At 41.6% G+C, this 26,005-nt stretch overlaps 1 long non-coding RNA gene across 2 annotated transcripts in view; it reads left to right on the top strand.

Annotated features, from left to right (window-relative positions):
• The window catches only part of LOC309514260, a 61,558-nt gene that overhangs the window by 20,699 nt on the left and 14,854 nt on the right, over positions 1-26,005 (top strand). Inside the window, exon 3 of one of the 2 annotated variants that reach the window (XR_014211843.1) lies at positions 3,709-3,799. The exons of the other annotated variant lie outside the window; for it this stretch is intronic. This is a non-coding gene — a long non-coding RNA (uncharacterized lncRNA). The remainder of the gene's footprint in view (positions 1-3,708; positions 3,800-26,005) is intronic. 2 annotated transcript variants of the gene reach the window in all.

The following is a 26,005-nucleotide window of genomic DNA, read 5'->3' as shown; positions in this document are numbered from 1 at the left end:
CTCCCTGGGGTGAAAGCCTGGGCAGTGTGTATGGTGATTCTGGGCTGCCCAGATGGCATACTCGCCTCTCCGCCTTACTGATGTAGTCCAAAGGAAAGCAGAACAATACATTTGGCACCAACTTGTGGTTGCAGGAGTTGCCCCAACCATCTTGGGGACTCTGGATTTTTGTAGGGTTTACTTCTTAGCCTTTTCTCCTCTCAAAGCTATCCCACAAGGCAGCAGAGGTTAATGTGTACAAAACTACATATACTAAAGTGTTTATAAAAATGCATATATTGCTGAAAAGAACATTTAAAATGCATCCTATTGGGGAAATGTGCATACTATTAAAAAATGCATATAAACATGTGCAATTTTAGGAGAAATTCGCTGACAAATTTCCTTGAAGGCTTCTTTTAAAAATGCACACTGATATAGAAACATCGCAAACTAAACTTAATAGTGGGGAAATGAGAAACTAGAGAGAAACCAAAATTGACATCCTCGGCCATCCTTAGAAAGTAGGCAGGCACACATGCAGGTAGGCCTAGCTCCAAAGAAGCATCAGTGCTAAAGCCACAGCAGTTCACCTGAAGCCCTAAACCACTTCTGTTAGCTAGCTCCAAAAACTCCCCAAACTCCCTTGGGTCAGATATCTTGGGTCAGCCCTGTGGAAGAGATGGCACACCCTCCCAAAAAGAACACTGTGAATAGGAAAGTCCCAGTCTTTTGTTATTTTTTGATAACATGCAATATTGTAAATAATTTTACATGTTTCTCAGAATCTCTGGCATGGAGCAGGATAGGAATGAAATGTAATACATAAGAAGAGGTAGGAATATATTGAACCCACAGGGGTTGAAACAGGAATGGAGCAAGGACCTAAATACGGTAAATGGCAACGGAGATAAAGAATAAAAGGCTCCAACCCAGAAAAGACCATGCTTAATTAAAAGAGAGAGAGAGAAAACACCAACCGGGTGGCAACCTTATTTGTTCAGTAGAAATAGCTGCCGAGAAGCAATAAATGGCTTTACTTCCTTCCTTGTGGCAGAGTCAGAAATGGATTTCAAAGCTTGGGGCGGGGGAATGTCAAAGTGCAGGAAGTGACAGAAAGCAAGTTATAACAAGTTGCACACACCACAGTCTGGACTCTGGGTTCACTTTGGGCATTCAAAGCCTGACTGGTGCTTCTCCAAAACTTACTTGAAGTAGCCAAACTTCCTGGATTTATAAAACTGGGCAGAATATTTTATGGGAGCAGGATTCCACATTACTCGCATTTCCTTTCCTTATTAGCAGACGACCACAAGGCAATCCTGTCTTAGTTGCCGCCGCATCTGAGGCCTGGGCAGTGGAAAGGTATCATTAGTGCAGACACAGGTAGCACTTGAATCATTAAGGCTTCGATCCAAAGTACATTTGGGTTGGCAGCAAGAGCCACGAGAATCAATAGGAGACACTTCCAAGTCTGTATGTTTATTGTGGAGTTCCATAGTTCCAATGGGACTATAATATCTCAATAAAGCTAGTAATATCTCCAGAACTATAGGACTAGCCGTCACGAAACATGGTAGGAAGATGGTTCATTTTTGTAAAGAGTTTAGGCTTACAACTCTCAAATATTACTCATAGTTACAGGTAGGTAGCCGTTTTGGTTTGCCATAGTCAAAACAAAATTGAAAAAAATCCTTCCAGTAGCACCTTAGAGTCTCTAAGGTGCTACTGGAAGGAAATATTACTCAGTTGGCTTAGTACATTAATATCCCACCTTTCTTCCATGGAATTCAAGATGGCATCCATCAGTTTTCCAGGTACAGTGGTACCTCAGGTTACATACGCTTCAGGTTACATACGCTTCAGGTTACAGACTTCGCTAACCCAGAAATAGTGCTTCAGGTTAAGAACTTTGCTTCAGGATGAGAACAGAAATCGTGCTCCGGCGCTGCGGCGGCAGCAGGAGGCCCCATTAGCTAAAGTGGTGCTTCAGGTTAAGAACAGTTTCAGGTTAAGAACGGACCTCCAGAACAAATTAAGTACTTAACCCTAGGTACCACTGTATTTTCCCATAGTGAGCAGGCTTAGTCCTCTTTTGCTTTAACAAACTATCAGAAACTGAAAATGTGCCCTGATTACATTCTCTGGCCGGTGTACAGGAAGCTCTGATTGGCTGCTTTCCCCATAGCTACCATATGATTGATGGCCTTGTAATCAGACCCTAAAATTAAAACATACCCATATAAGAGATAATGTGGACTACCAGCTGAATAAGCATGGCACTGAAGGAACATTTCATTTCATTTGCCAGGAACCTCTTGTCTCCCGCATCCTTGTGCATCTTTTAATTAATAGTGGAGATTTCAAGTTAGTGGCCTAAGACAGAATTAAGTATTAACTATTTTTAATGTTGCTTGGACAATCCATTTGGCAGGAAAGAACATCTTCAGATGAGTCACTGTCTTTGCTGCTATTCCCTTTAAATAAATTATTCAGTTTAAGATATTCATAAAGCCTAAGCCAACAATTATTCCTTAAAAGGGTATCCTCAAGTGACTTCCATGTGGGTTCAAAGCTATTTAGAGATAAGAGGAGGGAGAGAGAGAGAGAGAGAGAGAGAGAGAGAGAGAGAGAGAGAGAGAGAAGCTCAGCCTACATTCCAAGCCACTCTCCCTTGGTTTCAAAGGGCAATTTTTCTTTTTGAAGTGTAGGATATGCAGTTGGCTATCTATTCTTGTCAAGTTTCATATTAAATGCTTTCTCTACGGTGGGTGGATTGTCCAGGTTTGCCCTTTGGAAACGGCTCACATCAGCCTAATGTGTTTTTCATTGGTTTGTGTTACCAAGAAGCTGTTTCACATCACTACTGTTTAAAATTGCACTGGCATTTTCATTGCAGCCTCTTCTTCAGATCGCTGTCAACAAGACTAAAGGTGTTTCCCACTGTGCCGTGAAGCATCTATTAAACTTTGTTCTGAGAGAGAGATTCCAGCAACACCAATCAGCTAAAGAATGGGTCTATCAGGGATGAATAGTGACATTTTTTTCTCCTGTGGTTGCGGCCCATTACCACATGGGCTTCAAGGGAACATTGCAACATATGTTCCTAGAAGTGTACTCAAGAAAAGACTACTTCTCTCTCTCTTTAAAGTCTGCACAAAAAGAAAATTAACTAGGGGTGGCTCCAAGCTCAGATTAAATAGGAATACTGTCTCTGTCCTGAGATGACTCCCAAGAAGCCTGAAGAGGCTCTGGATATCTCTACATGGTAAATGGCCTTAGCTGGCATTCCATACTAAACTAGAAACTACCTCCTTCTTTATCTTCCAACAATAGTTGGAACCAGAGCAAATGGCCCACAAAATCATCTAATTCAAGTTTGTCCCCTCATTCAAGTTTGTCCTCATTTAAGTTTCTCCCCATCCTCCTCCCCAATGAGTATTACAAGGGCAACATTGAGACTGAGGAGGAATATTATTATTTGCTGTTCACTAGATTAGCTATAATAAGGCAGGCAGGTAGAAGCTGGTTGAAGCTTCTAACAGAGCAGACACCACTGATCACATCTGTTTTTGCTTGCTAGCTAGGGCTAGCTGTAGGCAAAGGCAAACCAAATGTTGTCAGAATGTTGGAAGTGGTATGATAGAACCGTCATTTCTGTCTTTTGAATCTTTTACGATGCTTGTGAACAACACAGACAACCTCTTTTAACCTGTGCTATTTTTCTAGAAAACAGAGGTGCCAGAACGCACCATGAACGCACCTTGTTCTCTTAGAATGGCAATGGCGCCCTCCTGAGAGGTGCGGGAACTGAGTTCCGGTGAGTTCCAGCCAAAAAAGCCCTACTTTTAACTCTCCTAAAAACTTTTGTCTGTTTCCAACCAAGCAAGAAGGAAAATATTTGCTTAGTCTAATATCTATGCAAGACGTGTCTGGGGCCTCCAAATTTGGATGCTTGGCATTCCTTTCAAACTGTAAGAAACAATTAGGATTATTGGTATTTCAGGGCCCCACATTACTTTGTTGGGTATCCTGCTGGCTTTTTATAGAGGTGGAGAAAATAAACATATTTCCCCACTGTTTCCTCCATTCCCATACAACAAGCATCTCAAATCATTAACAAATGTGTGAGTCTCAAATCCTTTTCTAGGAATCACCTAGTTGCGAGTTACCCTCAGATACTATCAGTTTGGCAGGAAGAATGATAATACAACAAATGGTGTTTTACAAATATGTCTGAAGATCTCTAAAGGAGTCTGCAAAGGTGTCCTTCAGACATTTGACTGATTCAAACATCCATATTCAGCACTTTTCAGGGAAGCCTGTTGGTTAATTCCCTTCTAATGTTCAAAATGGTTGTCAGTTTACACAAACACACCTTATTTTGGGTTTATTTGTTCCTCTTTTTTTAACAATGTGTGTCCCACCTCTTCATCATGCTGATTCGCAAAACAGCTTACAAATTTAAAATATCGAAACAGCATATGACAAATTAAAATGAACAGCAACTCATATTAAAAACTGAGGGAAGCAGCAGTGTTTTTGGCCTGTTCCTAAAGGTCAACAGAAATGGAAGCTGTGTGCATATTAGCATCTTAAAACACAGCTAGGTGGTTCATTTTCTCAATTCGGACTATGAGGAAACACATCAAAACACAGTAATGTGTTCCTTAAGAAATGACAAGATAAAACAGGATGGATAAGGGTTGTGGCTAATGTCATGTGGACACCGCTTTCTAAAACAGCAGTGGGAGTAAACTGGATGAAAAGTCAATGGGATTGTGTACAAAGCCAGGGATTACTGCCATCTTGTTGTCAGCCACCTTCCTTCAGAACAGGAGCTCTGAGCAGGATCTGGAGGAGAACAGCCTTATTTTGGCTCTTAGCTGCTGAGCGGGAGGGAAAGGATGTCTCTCTGAGGAGAGTCTTGTGAAGTTTTTCTGATGAGATTTCAGGACACAAAGGTGTCTCTGCCTGCTGTTCACCTAAGGGTTTACCTCAGTGGTACTGAAAACTACTCCAGAATGTGCTCTTAAGATCACTTAAAATGGAATAATTATTATGCTTCAATAGCTACTGTGCTGAATAATTAAGAGTTCATTTCCCCCCAGTATTTTCCAATCCTGTCAAGTGTAGCCTGCTGCAAGATGCCTAGAGCACAGCTTTATTTTATTTTATATTTTATACTTTTTATTTTATATTTATATTGGCCCACCCATAATGGGTGGGAGGGATTTTGGTTTTTCTGAGGAAATTTAGGGGAGAATTGGTGAAGATATTCAGAGAAAAATCAAGAGAGGAAAAGAGCCAGAGGAGATGACAGGCAACTCATTTAGTCTGTTTTTTTTGTGTAGGTGTATTCTGCAATATGATATTGGGCTAGGTCCCCTTCAGGTTCCCTTCCAACTCTACAGTTCTATGATTCTATTATTTTACTTCATTTAGATCCTTCCACATGGCCTTACAAAGGCCTTTGAGGCAGCTGATATATACGTTATGCCGGGTAAATTAGCAAAAATGTATAAATCAGAGTCCGGTACTTGTTGAAAGTGTCAAGAAATGAAGGGTACTTTTCCCCATATGACGTGTACATGTAAAAATGTGAAGGAATTCTGGGAGATGATATATAATTAACTTTTATAAAAAGACCAGAAACCTTCTTATTAGGAATATTAGGAATGGAAGTCCCTACAGACCAAAATAATTTATTTCTTTATGCAATTACAGCAACTCAAATAGTATATGCTCAGAAATGGAAAGAGAGAATGACTCCAAGAAAGGAGGAGTAGCAGATAAAATCAATGAAATATGTAGAATTAGCAAATTTAACTAATAGAATAAGAAATCAATAGTTTTTTTAAGGAAGAGTGGGAAATGTTTGCAGAATATCTGAAGGATTATGTCAAGCAGGATAAAGTGTTAGCTGGATTAATTTAAATTCAGCAGTTTAAATAATTAAAACTATAGAGGGAAGGGATTTTTTTTAATAAAAGGAGGAATTAGAATTAGCAGTCTTAATGGATAAATAAATAGAACCATGGAAGGGGAGAAGTTAGTTATTGAATGTGTGGTTATAGTCAATGAAATGTGAATTATAAAGAAAATTTGGAAGAAAAAAAACACACCAAAGGCCCTCAAGGCAGCCTCACACCTTACCATTTTATTGTATGTATGTATGCAGAACTGCATTTCATTTCACTCTTGCTTGGTTCCAAATATTATTTGGAGGTCTTCCCCTTTTGTTATGCTGTTTACTGTACCTATTGTTTAATTGAGGTTAAAGCGATCTCCAACCTTGCATCCACAATAATCATAAATCTCCCCTTCTGTGTACACTATCCAGAATGAATTGTTAGAGACCTCCCGAAAAGTCTGAGAACTCCAGCAGAACAGGAAATGTTTATTCAGATAAGATATAATGCAAGGAGGAGACGACTAGTACATGATTCATGTGGGATTTTAATCTTTCTGATAGCACATGGTCACCTCATTTCACATTTTGGCTTACTCCACAACAGAACATTTTAAACTTTGATAACACTGATATAGAGGGTTTCCCACCCTCCATCTTATCCACCTCACAAGTGCCTTGTGAGGTAGGATAGGCCGCAAGGTAATGGCTGGCCTAAGGTTGGCTTGTGATCTTCAAAGTTGAATGGGATTTTAACATGCTAAATGCAACACAGGTTCTCACAGTACTAGGGCAATCTTGATTTTCTGCTGCAAAATCTAGCGGTATGTTTGTTTGTTGCATTTGTGTCCCACCTTTTTCTCCAAGGAGCTCAAGGTGGCATACAGTAACGGACCTACTTGGGGGGGGGGGGCCTGAAGCCTGAACTGTTGTGAGGGCTCCTTCACAACCAGCCATGATGTCTACCAGGACAGACTTTGCTCGTGTGCTCAAGACATCGATTCCATAAAACATATTTTTGTTGCACTGTGCAAAATATGAGCAAGCCAGGGCTGAACTGATATTACCCTTGCTGGTACCTTTCCTGGGAAAATCAGAGGCTCACTATGTCAGGTTCCTATTGGAAGACCAGACAAACGCTAGAACATTAGCAGTGGCAAAGTTTTTATCGGTGGTCGCAAGAACCAATGATCCCTATATTCTGAACAAAATGCTTGTTTAACCTGGAGGTAGGCTGTATGAATTGTGTATTGCTTTGTAACTATTTGTTGGGTCTCTGGACCGTAATAAAGGTTGATGATTGATGATGTCTGGGTTACCACTGTTGTCTTCTTCAATGGCGTTGCTTACAACAACCTTTTCTTTTCTTTTCTTTTCTTTTCTTTTAATCAATTTTAGTTGTGCAACTCAAATTGGGTCTACTAGACCCATTTTTTAAAAAAGCAAGGTTTGGCATAGAGGCAGTGACAGTCACCCAGTGAGCTTCATGGTTGAGTGGGGATAGTTCCAAGGATCTCATATTGCACCTTCTTTTTCTTTTTCTTTTTTTTTTCTCAGCAAAATTCATTGTGAATATTTCAGATACACAATTAAAAATCTTATTGAAGAATTGTCTAGCATTGCTGCCCCATTTCAAAACGAAGGTCATTTCATGTTCTGGGTTCTGACAGCAGGGGTAGCTGCAAATTTAAAAGACTATCATCCTACCAAGCACTGTGACTGATATGAAGTCACAATTTCAGTTATACACTATTTTAGAAGACCACCAGAGTTCATACAAGGAAGTTAAAACCAGTGCTCTATTTAATGATATCTGAGTTGAAGTCTGAGTTGCCAAATGGCAGTAGATGGGGGGGGGGAGTTTAGGAATTGCCTGACCTGCACCTCTGTGCCTTTAACAGAGGTTTGATAATCCAACAAGTGAAGATGTTCATTGCATGGAGCTATTAGTACAGGAGAAACGTTTATTAAAGAGACAAATACAGAGGTCAGTTCAAAAGTGAAAAACCCCTGCTCAAGGAAAGCAAGCCTAAGAAAACATATTTCAAGATTAGTATTATATGAATCAGGGCAAAAGCCCCCTGTGTTTGATTTCTGCAGTGAAATAGCCAGCTTGCAGAGTAGAGCTTCTAAGTTTTCAATTTAGACTCAGCAAGATTTCAGCAAAGCTGCAGTCAGACTTAAAAGGATTTGGAGCATATAAATATGTAGAGTCAGTAGCAGCTAGCAAATGCAGTCCAGAACATCCAACTAGGGGACTATAAGTCTGGAAGTAAAGATCCACAGGAGGGGGAAAGTGTTTAAAGTGCAGGTGCTACATAGTGAGTGATTGGAGGGCGGGGGAGGCCTTAACTCAGGCCACAGCTGCTTGAATGGATCACACTTCCTTGCACGTATGCCTGAAAATGGGAGAGTGTTTAACATAATTGATGATTTTTAAATTTGTCTCCAAGGGATTTTAACTCCCCTAACACCTCATGCAGGCAGCCCTACCAGAGTTCAATCTGTTTGCTTGGCTGTAATATTATGGTAGCCTAGATTAAACGGGTGGGTGTTGAATATTATATATGAAGTTCAGTACAGCAAACAGTGATTAGTTCATAGTATGTGTTCTGTGTGTGGACGTAGCCCTTTATCCTACACAACTTAGAAGTTTCTGAAATCAGTGAGATTAAGAGTGTTCGCATATGTTGTCCACTAGGGATGGATGAGAAATTAATTTCAGTGCACAATGCATGTTTATTTTGTTTTTTTGTTTTTTTTTTATAATAATTTTTATTACATTTTTTCCAAATTACAAAGAAAACAAAAAGAAAGGCAAAACACAAGAAAAAAAAGGAAAAGAGAACAGAAAATCTCAACCATTTCGACAACTTATTTCAAATTTCCATTGGACTTCCCCACATCTCCCACATAAATGCATTCTTGATAATAAAATTGTCAGCAAATTATACCCTTATTTCGTGTGTTTCTTTATATTTTCAGTTGCAATTTAAGTTTAAATCTCTTATTCTCCAATTACTCTAAAAATATAACATAATATCCTTTTTACCCGTTTAAACTCTGATTCTTTCATGAGTGTTATCAGTTTCATAAATAATTAAATTTCATTGCTGGGGCTAACGTTCCAAATCATACGACGTCTTATGTTTCATACAACTTATAATACTTCTGCAAATAGTCTTTAAATTTTTTCCAGTCCTCCTCCATTGCCTCTTCTCCCAAGTCTCGGATCCTTGCAGTCATCTCGGCCAGTTCCATGTAGTTCATCAATTGCGTCTGCCAGTCCTCCAGTGTGGGCAAATCTTGGGTCTTCCAGTGCTTAGCGATAAGGATTCTTGCTGCTGTTGTAGCATACATAAAAAAAGTTCTATCCTTTTTTAACACCTTCTGGCCGACAATGCCCAGAAGGAAGGCCTCTGGTTTCTTGGGGAAGGTGTACTTGAACACCTTTTTTAACTCGTTATAAATCATTTCCCAAAAGGCCTTCAATCTTGGACAAGTCCACCAGAGGTGGAAGAATGTCCCTTCAGCCTCCTTACATTTCCAACATTTATTGTCAGACAAATGGTATATCTTAGCAAGCTTGACTGGGGTCATGTACCACCGGTATACCATTTTCATAATGTTTTCTTTCAAGGCATTACATGCCGTAAATTTCATACCGGTGGTCCATAACCTTTCCCAGTCTTCAGACATAATATTGTAACCAATGTCTTGAGCCCATTTTATCATGGCTGACTTAACTGTCTCATCCTGAGTGTTCCATTTAAGCAGCAAGTTGTACATTCTCGATAATACCTTGGTCTTTGGTTCTAGCAACTCTGTCTCAAGTTTCGATTTTTCCACCTGGAATCCTATTTTTTTATCTAACTTGAAAACCTCATTAATTTGGGCATAGTGTAGCCAATTTTGCACCCTATCCTTTAGTTTTTCAAAGCTCTGCAACCTCCAATTACCTCCAATGTTTTCTATTATTTCCCAATATTTCGGCCAATGTGCCTCCATATTGGCTGTTTTCCGAGCTTTGGCCTCTATTGGTGAGATCCACCTCGGAGTTTTACTTTCCAATAAGTCTTTATATTTTTTCCAGACCATATATATTGCTTTCCTGACAATATGGTTTTTGAACATTCCATATGTTTTCCCCTTGTCATACCACAAATACGCATGCCAACCTAACAAATTGTTAAAGCCTTCCAGATCTAGGACATCAGTGTTTTCCAATAAGATCCAATCTTTCATCCAGCAGAAGGCCGCAGCTTCATAATATAACCTTAAGTCCGGCAGGGCAAACCCCCCTCTCTCCTTTGCATCAGTTAGTATTTTAAACTTTATTCGGGGCTTTTTGCCCTGCCAGACAAACCTAGAAATATCCCTCTGCCACTTTCCAAAACATTCCACTCTGTCCACGACCTGCAAGGCTTGAAACAGAAACAACATTTTTGGCAAGACGTTCATTTTTATAACTGCAATTCGTCCTAACAAGGATAATTTCAATCTTGACCAAATTTCAAAATCTTTTTTAACCTCTGACCAGCATTTTTCATAATTATCTTTAAATAGGTTCAAATTCTTAGAAGACAGATTGACCCCCAGGTATTTCACTTTTTTAACAATGTTTAGTTCTGTTTCCTTCTGAAACCCCTCTGTTTCAATAACCGTCAAATTTTTCCCTAACACCTTAGTTTTTTGTTTGTTCAACTTAAAACCCGCCACCCGACCAAATTTCTGAATCAATTCCAAAACTCTTTTTGTACTAGGTTCTGGCTCCTGTAGTGTTAAAACCAAGTCATCTGCAAATGCTTTCAGTTTATATTGTTTCGCTCCGACCCGTATTCCTTGTACCTGCCGATCCTCCCTTATCATATTCAGCAAAACCTCCAGGACCGAAATAAACAACAGAGGGGATAGGGGGCACCCCTGGCGTGTTCCTTTTTCAATATGAAGTTCTTCTGTCACCACATTGTTCACTATCAACTTAGCTTTTTGTTCTGAATAGATTGCCTCTATTCCATTCTCAAACCCCCTTCCCACTCCCATCCCTTCCAAATTTTTCTTCATAAATTTCCAAGAAATGTTGTCAAAGGCCTTCTCCGCATCAATAAAAATTAACACTGCTTTGGTGTTAATATTTGTTTGTAAAAGTTCCAGAATATCGATAATGTTCCTGGTGTTGTCAAACAAATGTCTACCTGGGAGAAAGCCTGCTTGGTCCTTATGAATTACTTCATTTAATACTTTTTTAAATCTATTAGCTAAAACATCCGCAAATATTTTGTAATCCACGTTTAGGAGTGAGATGGGTCGGTAGTTCTTAAGTTGAGTCTTTTCAGTTTCCACTTTAGGTATCAGTGTGATGAATGCTTCTTTCCACGTATCTGGTGCCCTCCCTCCCCCCATAATCTGGTTACAAACCTCCATTAATGGTTGTGTCAAGTGGTCTTTTAAGGTCTTATAGTATTTGGAGGTAAGTCCATCGGGACCTGGAGATTTGCCTAGCTGCATATTCTGAATGGCATCCTCAATTTCCTGTTGTGTTATTTTACAGTTCAAGATTGATCTCTTTTCTTGTGATAATTCTGGAAGGCCGTTTTCTTTCAAAAATTGTTCTATCTCAGTCGCATCCTCGGATCCTTGTGTATACAGTTTTTTAAAATATTTCTGGAAACACTTTCTAATTTCTCCCGGTTTCTGAATGTTCTTTCCTTCAACTTCTAGATTGGTAACATAATTTAATTTTTGTCTCTTTTTCAACTGCCAAGCTAGCAGTTTCCCACATTTATTCGCCGACTCAAAAGATCTTTGTTTCATTTGTTTAATCTTCCATTCCACTTCTTGATTAATCAATTTCGCATATTGTGACTGGTGGAATTTAATTTCTCTTAAAGTCTCCTTTGATTTTGGGTTTAATCTTAATTTTTTCTCACCATCTCTTATCTTCTCCAGTATCTTATCCTTTTTACCATTCCAGAACTTTTTCTTGATCGTATTCTGTTGTATCAGGAACCCTCTCATAACAGCTTTACTCGCGTCCCAGATTATTCTTTTTTCCACCGAGGTATTCAAATTAATTTCAAAGTAGTCCTTTAAAGCTTTTTGGGCCTTCTTTACAATCTCTTGATCTCTTAACAGGTTGTCATTCATTTTCCATCTGAAGGAATCGGCAGTAGTAAGTCTCATTTCCATTTTCAAAGCGTTATGGTCGGAGCATGTCTTTGGGTAGATTTCTATTTTTATAGTCTTAGGTGCCAGCCCTCTAGTTGTCCAAATTTGGTCGATTCTTGTCCATGACAGATGGGCCTCAGAAAAGAAAGTTCCTTCTTTACCAAGGGGGTTTCTCGTCCTCCATAAATCAATTAAATCCATATTGTCAGTTAATTCAAAAAAGGTTTTTGGTAGTCTTCCATCTTTGGTCAAATTCTGGTTCTGTGACTTATCCATAAAAGTAGAGACAACCCCATTCATATCTCCCATCATAATGATGTTAGAATAGTCCAGATAGTCCAGTAATGTCTCATGCAGCTTCTTGTAAAATTCTGATTTCCCCTCATTTGGTGCATAAATTCCTAATATCAAAATTTTCTCTCCTTGGGTCGATATTTCAATAGCCAGGATTCTTCCTTGTTCATCTTTAAACAAGAATTTTGGTGAAAGGTTCTCCTTGGCGTAGATCACCACGCCTCTCTTTTTAACTCTGTCTGATGAAATAAATTCTTGGCCTAATCTTTTATTTATTAACACCTTCTTGTGTAACCTGGTCACATGAGTTTCTTGCAAACAAATTATGTCCAAATTCTCTTTCTTTAAAATATGGAAGATCCTTTTGCGTTTTTCTGGGGAATTCGCGCCATTAATGTTCCAACTATACAGCTGCAGAGACATCCTGTGTCGATCTGTTGTTACTCTTTATTGGGTGTCTTCTTTTTTGTCCGAGTCAGAAGGTGGTGGCTCTTTCCCAGACTCTGGTGGCGGCCAAATAGCTGCTGCTCCTTTCTGCAAGTCTTCTCCGTTGTCGTGTAGGAACTTCTGGCTGTCCTCTTTCGTTTTGATTTTTATCTTCTTTCCCTTGTATTTGAATGAAAGGCCTTGTGGAAACTCCCACCTATATGGTATTCCGTTACCTCTCAAAAGTCCAGCTAGGTCAGTATAGTTAGATCTGAGATCCAGTAGTTGCTTAGGGATGTCCTTGTAGATTTGTGCTCTTCTGTCCTGTATCACAAGTGCTTTGTTAAAATGTAGGTCAAGTAGCTTGTCTCTCTCCTGTTTAGTCCTTAGGATAATCAAACAGTCTCTAGGCCTGTCTTTTCCAACGGCTCTTCCCAATCTAAATGCAGTTGTTATTTTAAAATCTGTGTCTTCATTAATACCCCAGAATTTAGAGAATTCTGCTGTTAGAAAACCTATCAAGTCCTCTTTCTCAATCTCTGGGATAGAGCGTAATCTCAGGTTATTTTCCTTGTTTCGCAGTTCCACCAAAGACAGGTAGGCCTGCTGGTCGGTAATATGTTTGTGGAGCGGTCTTACCTCTCCTTTCAGTTCCTCCACTCCTTTTGCTGCGGCCTCTGCTTTTTGGTTCGCAGCCTCCGCCAATTTTCGATTTTCAGATGTTACGTCATTTAGGTTTCCAATGTCTTGTGAATGCTTAGCCACCTGTTCTGAAAGTTTGGTAATTGAGGATGTGGCTAAATCAATTTTTGCAGTTTGGTCATCCACTTTTTTGTTCAAAATTGCAAATTGTTGTAACATTTCCTCTAACAAAGTGTTAGACCCTCCAGATGCCATATCCTCACCTGTTAATTGTTCAGCTTCTTCAGCTAGAGTTGTTGGCGAGGGTGCAGTCTGCAAGACGGCAGGGACTGAAGATCTGCGTCCCTGAGAAAATAGGGTTGTTTGTGTCAGTTTGCCTTTCCCTGCCTTCGACGCAGCTCTTGTTTTTACTCTGTCGCTCATTCCCCACCTGTCTTTGGATTCAAGGTCAGGCTGTCAAAAATTTCATGGGAAAGGCAGGCCCTGGAGTAAACAACCAAACCACAGAGAGACAAAACAAAGTTGGTTCTCAGGAAATTGTAAGTCCCAAACTCCACTAGAGGGAGTAATGTTGCAGTTCAGGGAGGAAGAAGCAAAATTTCAGTCGCCATTAAAGTTCCTGCAATTAAGTAAATTCACAATAGTCTTTGGAGAAGACCTTTTCCCTCAAGCAGAGCTCTCACAATGTTACCACAAGTCTCTTAAAAGGTGCAAAGTACAGTTGTTAAATTGTATCCAACAGTGATGCCTCTAAGTATCCATTTCAGATTTGTAAGTGTATCTGCAAAACAGCCTTTTGTCCCGCTGCAAGTCCGGGGCTTGGGTTTTTAAAGTCTTTAAAATTTTTTAGTAAGTTTAGCAGAGGAGAAAATCCCCATAAGGAAAGATAGAGCCAGTCCCAAAGAAATAAAAATAACTTGCCTTTCAGTTTCCAGCTTCTCTAAGCGTATGATTTCTCTCGTTTTAAAGCCCTTCTGTGCTGCTTCCAGCCTGTCAAATCCTTTGCCTTTGATCACTAAGCACCATCGGGAGACGGACTTCCTTTTTCTCGTCTCCCGCTTTCAGCCAAATTCATAAATTTTGTAATCCAATCTCAGGTGAATCTTACTCACGAGTAGTTGGTTTGTAATCCAATGTAAAAGGAAGAAAGGTCGGCGCTCATCCGTAACAGCCGCGCGGCTTCACTCCCGCAGAAAGAGCGATGAATCCACAGCACCGCTTCCCCTCCGCGCTTCCGGAGCCCCTTACGGGGTCCCTTCTTCGTTTTGGGGGTCGCTCTAGGTGCCCGCCGGATCCCACGGCCACGAGCTCACTCTGCTCGTGGTTTTTCTTAGTGGGTCGTCGCTTTGCCGCAGCGAACGACCCTTTTCTGCGGAGCCCCTCTTCGCAGCGCAAAGAGGACCGCCATTACTTGTTTCGCGCCGCATGTTTAAAGCCAAAGTTATCAAATTCACACTTTCAAAAACAATATGCTCACCAAAACATGGCTACACTCAAAATCCACACTTACCTGAATTTTGTGGTGAAGTTCTCTAAACAATATTTACAGAACTGCACATATTAAGATACTAATGAAAATAACATACAAAATTGGGGAAAGTTGCTTGCAAAAATTAGTCAAACCTGCATATAAAATGGGTTAATAAAATGTTGGTGCATTTTCATAAGGATTTTTTTTTTTAATTAATATTGCCACAAAATGCGGAGAAGTGAACTTAAGGCTGCAAAAATGAGAGACTGAGAGAACAGAAAGTGACAGATATTTCTCTCCCTATTGCCAAGAGTGTGAAAATTAAATCAGTACAGCAGTATCATATGCAGTTGTAGGATGCATAGGAGGCTACAGCTAAGCTGGGAAATTGTATCACTCCCAGCAGGATTATCTAGAGACCTTCTAAGAGTGTAGAATTCATATGAATTGCATTCACAGTTTTAGTGGCTAACTGAGGATATCCATTTCCAGCTTATTTGTTATGTTGAGGTTGACTTCTTCAGGTAGAGAAACAGTCCTAGGACCTTTGATTCAGATATTCAAAGCTGCCGAAAAGCTGCCCGGACGCCGTTTTCGGATGCCAAACCCTGGCGATGTCTGGGATTTTCCAGACATATGGCAGCCCTAGCTTTCCAATTAGGGTAGCCAGATGCAACAATGGACAGGGCTCCTGTACCTTGAATGGTTGTGCAGAAGAGGAGATTCCAGCAGATGTAGCTTCCAATCTACAACTTGCTGAAATTCCATTTTGTTCACATGATTATGCATTTGTTCTTTATGTTTTGTTGTGGTCTCTGGTCAGTCAAGTTTCTTAAACCCTACAGAAACGTGCACACCGTGCTTGACCAAGAGAATAATTGTGAGATAGGAGATGAATGTGGGTGCTCATTGGCAACAATAGCTTTCAGGTTGTTGTGTGTGTGGACACTTACTCAGCCTAATCTATGGCAACCTGCATCAATGTGGCCAATGCTACCGACATTTCAGCCTGAGGTTGTGAAATAGGGGAGTTTTTTCATGAAGGCTCTCTCGGCAATTTATTCAGGTGTTTCTGCTGATTTCCAAAGTGATGGAAAAGCAACATCCGAGCCAGCCCACCCATGTGGTGGGGTGAAGCAGCTGCCTCAGGCAGCAGAAGCACAAGAGGCAGCACTGCTGCTGGAATGCCCCTCTCTCACCGAGTTCAGTGAGAAGGAGGCATTCCAGCTGTAGTGGAAGTGGGATGGGCAGGATGCAACAGCCAGGCAGCGGGCAGCCAATTCCTGTTTAGCCTCAGGTGGCGAAGCAGGCTGCCTTTAAGCAATATGCTTGGAAACATACAGTGGTACCTCGGGTTACATACGCTTCAGGTTACATACACTTCAGGTTACAGACCCTGCTAACCCAGAAATAGTACCTCAGGTTAAGAACTTTGCTTCAGAATGAGAACAGAAATCGAGCAGCAGCGGCACAGCGGCAGCAGGAGGCCCCATTAGCTAAAGTGGTGCTTCAGGTTAAGAACAGTTTCAGGTTAAGAATGGACCTCCAGAACAACTTAAGTTCTTAACCCGATGTACCACTGTATTCCCTTCTGCATGAACTGAAAATAATCTTAATCAGTATCAGTATAGGCTGTTGATCCACATCCCCTTTTTGTCTTCTCCAGTGTCTGGATTCTGGAACAATTTGACCTCATGTCACCATCTTTTTATTTAAATTTTTTATTTTACTGGGTACATATAAAAATGCCCCACGTCTGACGTGTGAACCTAGCAAAGCAAGGTTTTCGGCTTATGAGCCAAAGAAGATTTTATCCCCCAAATCCTGGTAGAGCATGCCTCCAACCTCTACCACTAACACTCATCCCTCCCCCCCATCCCCGTAAATGAGTGTGTTCATTGGCATGCATGCCTATTTATTTAGGTGCGTGACAGGCTTCCGTTGTTATTTGGACGAAAACGTCTCATTCTACCCATTCCAAGTGCTATTTGCATGCTGTTTTGTAGACATCTCCTAGACATCTCGGGCACCAGAGGGATTAATAACATTCATCCAAATGTTTTCCTGGAGGTTGGTGTGTTAGTGAAAAGTATTTGTATTATGTGACTTGAGACAAAGATGAGTTGACGAGCTGAATTCAAAATGTGGAGGGAGTTAGTGTTTGCTGCAAGTAAAAGGGGCTAGCTACACTGTACTGCAATATTTAAGATTCGTACAGTTCACCTTCTCCCCATCCCATAAGAACCTCCAACCTATTCCTCTTCCTGGAGGCAGGCTAGCTTTGGAAAGAATACAGTGCAGTGCAATTCAGGCACATGCTTCAGATCCTGAAAATCAGAAACATCCACAGCAACTGCTTGCATAGAATTAGTAGCATTGATCAGGAATTATTAAACTCAAATCTGTCACCTTAAAGTTGAAGCTTTAATCCGTTTTACAGGCCATTGCTGGTACTTCAGTTGTGGAATGATCTCTGCAGGAGGACTGCCTGGCTTCATCCTCTTCTGCTTTCAGCCATGTGGTAACAACTTGCTCCTTCTGAAAGGCTTCAATACACTAATATCTGTAGACTCTGCTATCAGCTGCAAAGAGGTAAAGGAGACTGAGGAGGGTAGCATCCCCCTGTCTCTTGCCTGATAAAGCTAATTAACCAAGGCAACCAGGGTCACTCCACTTCCAAACATGGGAATGAAGCCAGATTAAAATAAATCTAGACAATTCTTTTTCTTCCAGGCACACCTGCAGTTAGACCACCAGACCCTCTTAAGCATCTTGCCCCAAAAGGGAATATTTGTGACTGGGTGTTAGTTATTTAACTCTTCTGGCTCCAGAGGGGTCCTCTTAAGAAGAGGGTGTACCACTGTCTTTTTAAGGGCCAAGACAAATAGGCATTAACCACTCCCTGGGCTAGCCAGTCAATCCCCCTTGGATGGACGATGAGTGGAAAAACAGGTGGTTGCCCAAACTCCTGCAAGCAACTTGTCCACATCCTCAAACTGTAATAACTGAAACTGAACCAAAGCAACCAGACCAGATAGTGCTCTGGAGATATATGAGGATTTAGTATAACTGTGGTATCTAATTCTATGCAAGTCCAACCACTTTATCCTCAAAGTGCTTCATAAAAGCATCACAGCAGGCTTCTAATGACTCAAAGCTGCCCACTGGTCTGGTGCAATAAGCTTATTTGCAAGTTGGAACAGCTCTGCTGGATGGTTGCTTGAGGATGCAATGGCGTCAGAACCTGCCCTCTAGGTGGCTGAAAAGCACAAATTAAGAGAACAGGTCTTACCCAGGAGATAAGAATGTCACTGCTACTACCACCAAGATTCCCTAAAACTGACATTGTACCTGACTCATTTTGGAGTTATTAATGGCTGCCAAGAGCAGAACTCTTGCTGCTGCTGCTGCTGCAAAATAAAATTGAAGGTTACAAATAGAAAACAGAAGAAGCCACCACCGCTGCTAAAACTAAGGGCCCCCAAAGTGCAGCATGTACCCTTTAAAAAAAAAGTGAACACACACCATTTGGAAGCCCTGAATTCTCTCCCCCAATGATCACTTGAACTTCAAGCTTTGGCAATCTTCACCCCAGGGCCAATATTACTGGATTAGCTTCAGTCCGCTTAGCTGAACGTGGGTCATTTGAAATTGATGGGACATGTTAGTCATGACTTAATTTCGAAAGGGAACTACGTGCAACTCACTTAGTCTGGATGCTGCCGACTGAATCCAAACGCTGCAAACTGGCAGTGAAAACGGCTGGAACTCTGCAGTGGAGGAATGAAGCGTTCTGCCATGAAGTACTACTACTGAGAAATGTAGCAAGACACAGCCCTGCCAACATCTACAAACCCAGAGAAGATGATTCCACAAGCAGACAGAATAATGGGCCAGAACAAGTGGATTTGGAACAGTTCACAGCAATCCTGTCTTTAGCTGTGTCTCAGCAATCGTCTCCCAGGTCGCATTGTCTGCGGTAGCCAGAATTCAGCTTTCCATCTGTTTGGCCCCTTTTTATGCTGTAGTAATAAACACGTTACATATCCTTGGCTCCCTGGCAAATCTGTTTTAGACAAAAGGCCACAAAAACCAAAACAACCAAGGAATTGGGGCCAGCTTGTCCGGACGAGGGTCAGGGGAAGAAGTCCTAAAAACGTATAGGAATGGCATTTTTGGCAGTCTTGCCTTCTCTGTGAGATGCAGGCAGCTGGCATTGCTGTTCAGGGAGGAGCTGCACCTGGAGAATCCCCCAGGCTATTGCATCCCTGTTAGGGGACACTGGAAATCGCTCTGCACTTAGGAACAGCCACAACAAAGAGAAGGCTGCAGATGCAGGTGCAGAATGAAAGATGACAAGGCAGTCTGATGTAAACATATCATGCAAAGAGTGCCTGCTGGGAAGGCAGATGCCCCTTCCCCTTTACCTTTTTTCACTAAATGTTAGCTCCACATGGAAGATAGAGCAAGATTGTTTTCTCCTGTTCCAGAGGGTAGGACCCAAACCAATGGCTTCAATCTACAAGGAAGAAGATCTAAACATCTAAACATCGGAAGAACTTTCTGACATTAAGTGCTGTTTGACAGTGGAATGGAGTCCCTCGGGAAGTGGTGGACTCTCCTTCCTTGGAGGTTTTTAAGCAGAGGTTGGATGGTCACCTGTCATAGATGCTTAAATTGAGATTCCTGTATTGCAGGAAGTTGAAGTAGATGACCCTTGTGGTTACTTCCAATCTATGCTTCTATGATTCCACCTTCCTAAGTCAACTTAAGTCTTAGAGGAGGCATTGCCCAGTAAGGAAGGAAAAATGAAGCATCCTCCAATACATTGAGTCAAGCAAAAATTAAAATGTTAAGAGGGACAGAAGGTCTGCAAACAAGTAACTTTGTCTATTTTCCTTTGTTTTGCAATCATTTTATCCGACTTTTCAGGCAATGATTGCTTCCCAAAGTGGATCACACCAATGTTTGCAAATTCAAAAGATGCGGAGTTGGGGAGGCAAAAGGCAGAAGATCTTTGAGGCCAAAATGAGGTTTTGTGCTGCAGCTGGGGCTATATATGCAATTAGAGCCAAGTTGCTCTCCTCAAGGTTAAAGTACCGTATTTTTCGCTCTATAACACGCACCCGACCATAACACGCACGTAGTTTTTAGAGGAGGAAAATCTGTAGGCATGCCACCCACAGACATTCCCTCCATAACATGCACAGACATTTCCCCTTACTTTTTAGGAGGAAAAAAGGGAGTGTTATGGTGCAAAAAATATGGTAACTTATTCCCCTCCCCCAACTACAGCTAAACAGCTTTCCTTTCAGCTGTTGCATCCAGAAACTATCACTCCGAGGAAGGGACCCCTTGGCCTTTCCTCAGGCACTAAGGAGGAGGAGGAGGGGTGACACAGAAACTTCTAGTAATCAGAGAGGAAGGAGGAAGGGTGCCAGCCAGAAAAGTGGGATGCCTCCGCCACAAAGAGGGTGCGAGCTGCAGAGTCACTCCGCATCAGAGGCAATTTAATGCACTGGCCCTGCTAATGTGAACTTGAAATAAATCCCTTGTTTAAATAGCCATAGGTAGTTTGCCCCTCAATTCCCACTCTGTCAGCAACTGGCTGGACACTGAGGAGGGGTGGCTAGATTCTGATGAGTGGGCACTGGGAGACTGGCTTAGAAAAAGGGATGAGTGAACTAGGGGGATCTGTAACAGCTGGGAGACAAGATTCAGAGGCAGGAGAAGCTGCAGGATTGGAAAGTGAAGAACAGGTGCAAGAGGAAGGAGGGATATGTCAGGCTGGGGTAGAGTCAAGGGCTTGCACAGCTGCTCCTCCTGCCCCCACCTCTCCTGCTCCACAGTCTCCCAGGACCAGAAGAGGACTGAAGTGGGAGGAGCAGAAGCGGGTTGCACGTAGGCATAGTCTTCACCTGCTTGCATGCAGTTCAGGTGGGAAATATACATAAGCCGAAGTTGGGGGTGGGGCCTCTCTGCTCATGGAACTGCCTGATTGGGTGCATACCCAGGAGCAGGACTGCTGGACATGCCTTTTCCTGTCTTGTAAGTGTACCTTTGGAAATAACAAGTTACTTCCTCACTCTGGACATTCTTTTCCTGACAGTGCCATGACACCCTGCTGGAGACCAACTCTCTTTCCTCTTGGGCTTTTCACACAAGGCCACAGTGGGAAACAAGAGGCTGGATGCCAAAATGTGGGTGTTTTGGATCCGGCTGAAACAGGAAATGATTCAGGATTTCAAATTTTTAAAACACTATAAAGCAGGAAAAGGGTACCTGTGGCAACCCAGACATTCTTAGGCTCCCATCAACCCCAGTCAGCATGGTCAGTGATCAAGGACGAAGGGAATTAAATACAACAAATATTATTTATTTGTTTAGCTGAAGCCGTTACAAAAGATAAAATATATAAAGCAGAATAAAATAGATTACACAGCTAAAATAATTTTAGAACCAGATATTTTGTCAGACAAAATTTAACTTATCATCCCCACAGACTGTTCTTCTTAAAATTGTTGCTGTAAAGCTCACGTTTTCAGAGGTGAAGGGGGACCTGTCCTCTAATGGGAGTTGTAATCCAGCAACATCTGGCAAGACCATGCACTCCCCACATCTGCACTCAAGTAAGATCTGCTCCCCCATCTTTCTTATCATCACCTTTTGCTTTATTGATTCCCGCATGCAGCCCCCACATGCCTCTCCTTCAACACCCATTTGGTGGGTTAGAAAGACTTTGTGAGGGCAGCTTTCCCCCTCCCCTCTGTTCAGTCAGGAGATTTGTTCCATATTCTGCCGGCTTATAGGTCTTGTCTCTGCTGTCTCGTTCTGAGTGGGAGACTCCAGATTTGAAGGCTAATCTTCAGATATCCCACTGCGAAAAGCATAAGTCAACATAGCCATTGGCACAGATGAAAACCCCCTTTGACCTTGGGTAAAAATAGGAATCAAGAGACAGGCAGACAGCGTCAACCAGGCGGGATGCTCCAAAAGGTGCATGATTTACTGGATCACAAACAACACTGGGGTCTGCTGAGACTTCATAGTTAAGCCATCCAAGTGAGAAATTCATTCACTAATGACACAAGAAACCTTTCACAAATGCTTTCCCAGCCCTCAGAAGACCCCAGGACCCAGTCAGGAATTCTTCATGGAGATTATATATAATTACATGCTGATGCGATTGAGGAAACGAGTTCACATGATTCATGTTCCTGGGTCAAAAAGGGGGGAAAAACCTGGCAGATAATCCTACAGCCTAGATCCAATGCGGATTTTATCTGATTTTACTTAAACTATGCTCAGTAATTACAGTCATTTTCAAGGCATTCAGCATAGCACCTGCGGCTGCCAGAAGATGAACAAACAACGGTTTTGGCCACCAGAGCGAAAGCCTAAAAACAAAAAACCAATCCTTTGGAAGAAAAAAAGTGGTGGCTGGAAAATAATCAAGTGACCGCGCAGGGGGATTTCGTTTTCAAAATATCAAAATAGCCCCGTGTGCTGAGTTTGTGGGTTATTTTGTTTTCTAACAGAATTCATGGTATTAACAACAGGAGGTCGAGGGCTGGAAGGCTCACCCCTTGATGACAGAGAAAGCAGCTCAGATAGCATCAGCTTTCACAGTCTGGAAACCTTAAAATAAAAATAATTACATTTCTCAACAGAGCAATCATTGCAGGGGCAACAAGCTCTTGCAATGGGATGTCAGCAGGGCTTGCTAGCAAAACAGCTGCTTGGGATTATTCCCCTCTATATGCAAGGAAAACATGTTTCAACATTTAGGATGTTAACATGCCTCAGGCCGTCCTTGGAAGCAATTCAGTTACATTCAGCACACACCATAGTAAATTATCCAAACTTTGTGTTGGGGTACGTTATGGGGGATCATCAAAGCAGGGCCCATCGATCACTGGTTCTGCTCTGGTATCGCCATCTAAAAGCAAAACAAGCAGCAGGTGATGGCAAATATATTTTTCATACAGCTGTTTTGGATCCTCTCTTGTATGTGAAAGACCTTTCTTTCCTTGAGACACTGGGGAAGCTGCAACCAGTCAGAGCAGAGAATACTGTGCTAACTGGATGGATGAATTGTCTGACATGGTATAAAATAGCCTCCTGTAAGACAACTATTTGGCCAAGAAGAATAGCCTATAGCACCCTTACTGCTGAAGAGGCTGTCAGATGCAATTCTGCCCCTGCCAACTTACACTCAGCACTTGCTGCTGGTAAGCTGTTGTTTCACAGCTTTGTGCTGGGTAAGAATCGATCACTCCGTCTCACATCTGCAGTGCAGATGTTGTGGAATTAACCACTGGCTGCATCTCTGAATAATTCCCTTCTCTGGCCTCACCTCCTTCCAATCAACACCCAGTCACTCCTGATGCAGAGACCCAGCAAGTTTGCCCACCGTTGCAGGAGGTTTTCCATTGCATTTCTGCATGAGTAAGTGCTCTGAGCTTTTCTTTCCAACCAGGATGAATACTTACTTTAGTGACTCATGCACAAACATGGGGACTGGGCTCCTCTGAGGGCAGGTAATTTTTATTCTTACACATTCTAGCTGTCGCACATTCCACATTTAATTCCCAAATAAGTGTAATCTAGCAAACGCTTGGGAAACACAAGGAGGGGCTGAATGACACCCCACACACATATTGAAAGAATGTGTGGGTCACAACGCCTTCGATCGGGGCCCTTCCTCATCAGCTGCTGCTCTATCTACATGCAACAGTGTGCCTCAACTGTTCAGAGATTCTGAACATCCACATTTGCTTTGCAGATTTAACATGCGTTGGTGGACAATGGGAATTCCAGCAACAGCAATAACAAAGATTGATTTTATTTGATTTTATCCATTGTATGCTTTTTGAAATTCTTACATACACCACTTAGAAATTCCAGCGATTAAGGGGTCTGCTAGAAATATTCAGCAGACTTTGTAAGTCTGAATTTGGTCCATTCTAGATTTACTGGCTCATGCTGTAACAAGGGACTCAGCTATACAGCTGCAATGTTTTAAATTGGTTGTAAAATGCAATATACAAATGTGACACTAGATGACAAAAGTGAGCTATGCAAAATTAAATGTATTTTTCAAAACGGTTTTTTAAAAAAAGCATTTTCACCACACTTTTTATATGTGTGTAGATTCCACCAAGATGTACTGTTGATGGCCAGCAACTGAAATAGCTTTAAAACATTTCATAGCAGATAAGGCTATTGGTCACAATGGTTAAATGCTACCTCTGGGTTCAAAGGCAGCACGTGTCTCTCAATGTCAGCTGCTGGGAAACAACACCTAGGGAGGGTTTTGCTCCCATCTGCCCTGGCTTGTGGCTGAGACATTTGGTTGGCTGCTGTGAGAAGCAGGATGCTTAAATAGGTTTATGGTGTGTTGTAGCAGGATAGCTCGTCTTATGTTCCTATATGCATTAAGGCTGGTGTGTTGATTTTAAGCAGAAGTTACAACTAATCAGGTTCAGGAAACAAGTCATTGGAAACTTTGACCCTGATAATATTTAGCCATATCCAAATCAAAGTGGGGAAACTTATTGTACATCACTAACAGTCTCAGTATTCTTACTCTGTGCCCTTCAGCAAAGCTATGCACTTTAATATTAGCGCAATCCATTCCATATGTTTAACCTTATGACCCTCTAATCTCCACCTAAACTGCAAGAAAAGGAAAGAAAGCTTAATCATTATATATAATTTCAAAACATTCCTGACTACACTCAGAACATTGCCTTAGGAACATAATTAAGGGAACAAGAATAAATCTCCATTGTAGAGGCTGTGGTGGAGAGGGACAATCATTTCTGGCAGAATTGATTCTTTTCAATAAAGGTAATGTACGCTCTGAGCTGAACAGACATGGGGCAGTAGCCAACTTCCACCGGCACAAGGATTTCTGCTTGTGCAATGGAACTACTTCTCTCTCTCCTTGCACAAACCCCCAGCACCCCCTCCCCAAAATCTGCTCCTAAAGGTTGGGAAAAGCCAAGAACATGTTTTTTTGGGGGGGAGGAGAAGTTCTGTTGTGCAGCCAAAAGTCCTTGCACATTGCTGCATATTCATATTATTATCATTTATTCAATTTATATTGAATAACTTTTGGCATTTTGTTCAGGATCATCTCCAGATCACGATTTACTAAGCACCTAAACTAGCAAAGCGTCCAAAGAATGCCATCATTCTCATTACACAATGAACTCAAGAGGCCAGGAGCCATGTGAAAGGATTCTCTTTGCGTGCACTGTCTCTTCCAGGAGGCAGAATGAGTATGTCATGCCCAAATCCTGGAGCCACCATGGCTAACATAAAAAGATGGTGAGCCCTGATATAGTTTACTGTCCCCTTCCTCCCCAAGCATCATCATGCCTCCCACTAGACCAGAACTGAAATAGTGCCAAATTCTAGGTAATTCCCCTTACAAAACTGTGCTTCTGCCTCACTACAAAGTTCTTTTAAAAAGGTGGGGGGGGGGAGGGACAGGAAATTAAGGAAGGGCTTTCACTAAGGAACATGGAGCTTAGTTGTGTTCCACAACTACTGCTACATTAAGAATTAGTGTGAAGAGCAAGTCTACCATCTAGTGGCCAGCCTGGTTATTTACACCCCTCTAAAGCTGCCTACTTCGTTTGAGAAGTGATGAACATAGGTCAAGTAACAAAGAAAGAACAAAAAACCCCACAGAAATGTCACACAGATAAGTCACCTGGAGTCTTCAGTTCAGAGATTATTCTGATGCTGCATATGTCACTGTTGGGATATGATGCTGTACCCAAACGAAACTTATTAAAGTTGCAAAAGGAATGCAGGGAAGCACAGCTCCAGAACTTTTTTCAGAACAGGAACAATGGCACCATTAGCTTGGAGCAGCAGGATCATGGCTGCTCTGGCAAGCAAATGGAGCAGTCATGAGGCTTTCAAGTTTCTTTGCCAGATTAGCAGAGTCACCAAATGAGGAAAATAATTAGGCTAAACATATTATTTCCTTTTCTTTTTCCAAAATGTCATGTCCCAGAACACAGATCTATGAAATTTACCAACTTATAGAGCTAAAGTCCAGGTAGGACCAGTGCTTTTTTCTAGACAAAGAGGTGCTG

The sequence above is a fragment of the Podarcis vaucheri genome, assembly GCF_965113315.1.
Source record: "Podarcis vaucheri genome assembly, chromosome: 11".
NCBI lineage: Eukaryota > Metazoa > Chordata > Lepidosauria > Squamata > Lacertidae > Podarcis > Podarcis vaucheri.
The sequence above is the reverse complement of the archived record's forward strand: the minus strand, read 5'-3'. Positions and strand labels throughout refer to the sequence as shown.